The 6,153-nt window shown below is 41.8% G+C and overlaps 1 pseudogene; it reads right to left on the bottom strand.

Annotated features, from left to right (window-relative positions):
- Positions 1–5,053: 5,053 nt before the first annotated feature.
- Positions 5,054–5,937, bottom strand: LOC109929684 (annotated as a pseudogene).
- Positions 5,938–6,153: the final 216 nt, after the last annotated feature.

Here is a 6,153-nt window from a genome sequence, read left to right as displayed (position 1 = left end):
ACGGAGCGTACCTGGCCCTGCACGTTAACTCCGAGAAACCCAACGGCTCTTTTCAGAACCACAAAACTTTCCAAAAAGAGCCGAACTGATGCATGATGTGCGTTTCGTTGTTATATAGCCATATCTTATTATTGCACCGGGCTAATTCAGCTGTAATTGCAGGAACTGCATCTGGCTGAAAAAAACACAAGTGCGTAGGACTGATACATTTGTGTGAGTTAAATTAAAATTCAAGAAGCGTTTTTTAATTATAAATTCAGGTTTAAATTAGTCACAAAATAATTGAAGTACGGGATCCCTGTATCCAAATTAGAAATACACGACGAAACCTCTGTGCTTTTTGCTTCCCTTGGCTTTTCCTCCAGTTCTACTTTCAGCCTCCTGTTTGTTTACCTTAGATTCCAGCATCTGCTGTTTCTTTTTTCTGATAACTGTGACCATGGCTGAGAAGGAGGGCGGGGAAAATGGCGCCAAATCGTTAAACGCTTTCTTACAAATTTGAAAATCCCGCCAATATGTAGAAACCAGGAGGCGGTTTTACACCGAAGAATGCAAGTGTACTTAACGAGTTGATTTGATTTTCAGATTACAAAATCTGTAGTTCACACAATTTGTTTCCTCATTCCACAAGAGGCTTCTCTCTCTCTCTCTCTCTCTCGCTACTGTGTTGCTTTAAATGACTTTTTTTTTTCGAATCTCCTCGGATTATTCTTACCGCTATCTCATATCCCCTCTTTGCCCTCCGGATCTCCCTCTTCAGAATGCACCTACTCTTTATACTGCTCAATAGATTCAGTTAAACCTCATTTTCAATATCTAATATTTTTTTTTTCTATTCTCAACGTCGAACCTTAATAATCTAATTCAACCATTGCTCATTAATCCTGCTTTGGTAGATGCTCTTCGGAATGTTTGTTCAGGTTCGATCAATCAAACGGTCTCTTTCTGCTGTGTTTGGATTCCATGAACGTGCTTCCTGATCGGTGTATTGATAGGGACACCGTCTTTTCATTAGTTTTAAAGTCTCCCTCCCTTATTCCAGCTTACACCTTACTGCTGTAACTATTGAAGATATTTCTTAACAGTTGTCCAGTGAAAATATGTGGGTTGAAATTGGAAATAGGAAAGGAATGATCACCTTGATGAGATTGTATTAATAGGCCCCACAATAGTCAGATGGACATTGACGAACAGAAATGTAGAGACATCTCAGACATATGTAAGGATAATAATGATGTAATAGGTGATTTTAATTTTCCAAAGTTTGAGTGGGACTACACTAGTGTCAAAGTTTTGGATAGTGAAGAACTTGCTAATTGTGTTCAAGAAAATTTTCTTTAACATGTAAATATTCTTGGTAGAGATAGGAAAAAAAAAATAACGTTTTCTTCAGTAATCGGGCAGGGTGAGTGATTGATGTGATAGTGCAGGAACACTTTGGGTCTATGATTGTAATTCTATCAGTTTTAAATTAGTTATGAAAAAGATAATACTTCCTTGAAAGTTCAAATGTTTAATTGAAGTAAGGCAAATATTAATGGTACGAGACAAGAACTTTCAAAAGTCATATAATAGAATCCCTATAGTGTGGAAACAGCAATTTGGCCCAACAAGTCCACACCGCCCTCCAAGAGCATCCCACTCAGACCCATTCCCCTATCTAACCCACCAAACCTAAATATCCCTGGGCACAATGGGCAATTTTAGCTTGGCCAATCCACCTACCCTGCACATCTTTGGAGCGTGGGAGGAAACCAGAGCACCTGGAGGAAACCCACGCAGACATGGGGAGAATGTGCAAACTTCACACAGACAGTCGCCCAAGGCTGGAATCGCACCCGGGTCCCTGGCGCTCTGAAGTGCTAACCACTGTGCCACCCATTGGTAGTAGAGTGTTCACAAGTAAGGGGATGTCTGATAAGTGGAAGGCATTCACAAGTGTCATGTGTAAGTTCAGAGTTAATATGATCGTCTTAGAATAAAAGGTAAGGCTGGTAGGATAAAGGAACAATGGATTAATAAAGATATTGAGGTTCTCGTTAGGAATACAAAAGAAATCGTAATAGGTAGAGACGACTGGGTTCAAATAAGTGTAGAGACAGGAGGAAAAAAAAAGACCTTTTCATCGGTAATACGGCAGGGCTAGTTACTGATGTGATAGTGAGGGAGCACTATGGAGTATAGGGGCATTCTGAAGAGATCAGGAAAGCAAAGAGGGGATTCAAGATAGCTTTGGTGTTAAAGTTTAGGATAATCCAAAGAGATTCTACAAGATCATTAAAAGCAAGCAAGTGATTAGAGAGAAAGAATCGAGCTCTTAATACGAAGGCTACCTATTTGAGTTTTGAAACTCGGAAGACAGGAGGAATAGAAAACAAATATTTCACAAATAAAATTGTTGGGGGAGAGAAATAGAAGCTAGACAACTTAGGAAATAAATATTGATATTTTGAAAACAGTTCATATTACAGAAGAGGAAGCGTTTGAGGTCTTAGAAAGCATAGAGTTGAATAAATGTCCAGAATCTGATATACAGTATTGAGGATATTGTCGGAAGTTAAGGAGGAAATTGCAGAAACCCTTGCAGTAACGTTTGTATCGTCTATAACTATGATGAGGTGCGGCATGACTGGAGGTAGGCTAATGTGCCTTTATTTTCAAGAAGGGATGTAAGGAGAAGCTTAGTAAGTATAGGCCTGTGAGTCTGAATTATGTGGTGGGTACATTGTTGGAGGTGATTCCGAAAGATAAGCTTCATATGTATGGGGAAGGTGGGGGTTTTCAAAGAACGGTTAGGGCTAGTCAGCATGGTTTTGAGTGAGGGAAATTATATCTCAAAATTGATTGAATTTTTTGAGGTAGTAACCAAGATGATTGAGAGCAGAGTGGTAGACTTTGTTTACTTGGACTTTAGTGAAGTGTAGGGGTGACCTGCATACAACAAAGTGGCCCCTGTTTGAACAAAGCCACACAAGGGCTAAACAAAATAGTGCGGTCTGCTCTAACATTTAAAGTGAAACGTACTAATACCTTGGAAGAGATCTGCCCAAGGTCATAGAAAGGCCCTGCAACCCATCATCTGAGACAACGAGGTGTAGAGCTAGATGAACACAGCAGGCCAAGCAGCATCAAGTCGTCTTTGATAAGAGGATGCCTAAGAACGGACAAATGACTCCAGTCTCATCAATGAAAGGATGTTGCTCCACTAGAGACATCGCACCAGGGGTCTAAATCTTAGCTTAGACTAACTCCCTAAACAGCTACAAAAAAGAACAACAGCTAAAGGTATTTCATAGCAGTTAGCTTTTTAAACTATAGTATTAAGAAAAAAAAGGTTCTATTTAAAGAATTATTTTGATAATCACAGAAGTAGGTTTCAAGATATAAACAGAATATAATACAAGCAGTTGAGGAAAACACATTTAAACCCATGTGAAAGTGAATCAGCTTTCGAACATGCCTTATCTTACATCCTAAACAAGATAGATTGATCCAATTCATTAGTGACAAAGTGCTCGCGGTAAAAGTAGCTGTAGAACTTTACACTTTAGTTACTGTTATAAGATTAGAACTAATCATGTAGCTGTTACTTAAAACTAACTGCCGTATATATATCAGGATGGTGGGAAATATCAAATTTAATCAATCCTTTTAGAAAGGGGTCACACATAATACCACAAATAATTGGATTCAAACAGCTCTTAGAGATAAAGTTTAGGACAGACCAGGAGTATAGCTAATAACTTATAGAATGTGAATTAATAGGATGCATAGAAAGATCCCCAAGGCCCAGTGATGACAATGTCTAGTAAACACCATGAGATAATGAGAACCTAGGCTGTTCCTATGACCATGATTGATTCGGTGTCCCATGGGGTTGGGTGTTTGGATTAAGGTGAAGGACAGTGACTACTTTGCATTTGATTATTGTAACACGTAGTGTATAAGAATGCTGTACTTCCTTGTAAAATCAAAGTGTCATTGATCTCTCTTCCGATCTGAGCTGCAGATTAAGGGAAAAATGCTTTCTCACATCGAGAACAGATTTGTGGAAGATCCTTTGGCCCTCTCCCTGCATTAACTGGTTTCTTCTTGTATAAACATCTTCCACTTGCCTGAATCCTGTCTGCGTCCTGAGTATTTGTTTCTCGCCAGGGTTTGAGGGGGGAAGCGTGGGAATGAGGAGGGTAATCTCCTGCACAAAGTCTTTGACAATGTTCTTCGTGGCAGACGAAAAAATAGGGTAAGATTGCACGGGACTTGGGTTGAGGCTGGAAATTGGATACAAAACTGGCTTGATGGCATGAGACGGAGACGGTTTGGCAGTTGCTTTCGGGACCGGAGACCTGTTAGTAGTGGTGTTCCACTCCAACTTGTGTTGGGTCCACTTTTGTTTATCATTTATATAAATGATTTAGATGAGAATTTAGAAGGCATGGGTAGTAATTTTGAAGATGTCACCAAAATTAGTGGCATAGTGGACAGTGAAGATGGTTATCGAAGATTACAAAGACATCGTGGTGAATTGGGTCAATGGCTTGAGGACGGGCAGATGGAGTTACTGAGGCATTGCATTTTTGAAAAACAGAGCGGCAGGGCTTGTACAGATACAAGTAGGGCCTTGGAGAGTGTTGTAGAACAGAAAAAACTAATGGGTCAAGTGGAGAGTTCTTTAAAGTTTGCATTAGCTGTAGACCACGTGGCACCTGGCTTCATTCCTCACTCCTTTTGAGACTTTTACTGAAGCACTATATCAGATTCTGGTCACCCTGTTAGGGAAGGATATTATTGCACTGGAGGAGCTTCAGAAAAGATTTACCAGGATGTTGAGTTAACACAATGTGGAGCTCGAGGAACACAACAGGCCAGGTAGCAGAGAAGCAGGAATGTTGACTTTTTCAGAAAGGGTCCTGACCCGAAAAATCAACTTTTCTGCTGCCTGGCCTACTTTGCTCCTCCAGCTCCACACTGTGTTATCTCGTACTTGGTACTTGATGCATTGGGTCATTTTAGCTCTTCTCAAATGCAGTTACAGGAAATATGAAACTGGTTGTGAGCGCGGCACTGAGATGCCTTTATATGACGAAGATTAAAGTCACAGGCAGTTATAGAGCAATAAAAAAAATGCAATCCGAACGCTATTACAATTGCGATTCATTATAAATTCGTGATAAACGTTTCACTCTCCATGCGGTTCAGCTGTTCCGTGAACGTGACTGACTGCAGCCTGTTAGTAAAGATTTCACGTTGGATCATACACACAGTGACAGTAAGAGTATCAAATAGCAAAGGGACTGAAACGGACATCAAACAATTAATGCAGAAAAAGACATTCCAACAGAGGGGATGGTCCAGCTTCTTTTCACTGATGTTGTGGGTGGCTCTGAAAAGAGCCTTTGGGTTGTCAGATGAAATAACGGTCTCTTCACTTTTTAGTGGCGCCCACGGCGGCGGTTTTCTTGGGCAGCAGCACAGCCTGGATATTAGGCAGCACCCCACCCTGAGCGATGGTCACCCCTCCCAGCAGCTTGTTGAGCTCCTCGTCGTTGCGCACGGCCAGCTGGAGGTGCCTGGGGATGATGCGGGTCTTCTTGTTGTCCCGGGCCGCGTTACCGGCCAGCTCGAGGATTTCAGCCGTCAGATACTCGAGCACCGCAGCCAGATAGACCGGCGCTCCGGCACCCACACGCTCAGCATAGTTACCCTTTCTCAGGAGCCTGTGAACACGGCCCACCGGGAACTGCAGGCCAGCCCGGGACGACCGGGACTTCGCCTTGGAGCGAGCTTTCCCACCACCACCCTTTCCTCTCCCAGACATTGCCACAACTTCACAAGCACTTTCACAGAGAATGATGCAATGCGCCCACATTCCGCCCTCTTATACCTTCGGGAGGAATGGTGGTGTGGCCATTGCTGATTGGCCACATTGTTCAGCATCTCCTAATATAGTTTCAATTCCCAATCAGATATCTGCTTCACTCACCAATCCAGAGAGGGCCTGGGGAGGAGGCCGGAAAATACCGGCGCCAAATCATCAACCGCTTTCTTTCTGATTTGAAAAGCCCGCCCATATGTACAAAACAGGAAGAAGTTTTACAAAGAAGAATGCGTTCATACTTCAGATAATTTACTTTTAGAATACACCTGTATACT

This window comes from Rhincodon typus, unplaced genomic scaffold, assembly GCF_021869965.1.
Source record: "Rhincodon typus isolate 14 unplaced genomic scaffold, sRhiTyp1.1 hic_rhity00009045, whole genome shotgun sequence".
Classification (NCBI taxonomy): domain Eukaryota; kingdom Metazoa; phylum Chordata; class Chondrichthyes; order Orectolobiformes; family Rhincodontidae; genus Rhincodon; species Rhincodon typus.
This window is presented reverse-complemented; position numbering and strand designations above follow the sequence as displayed.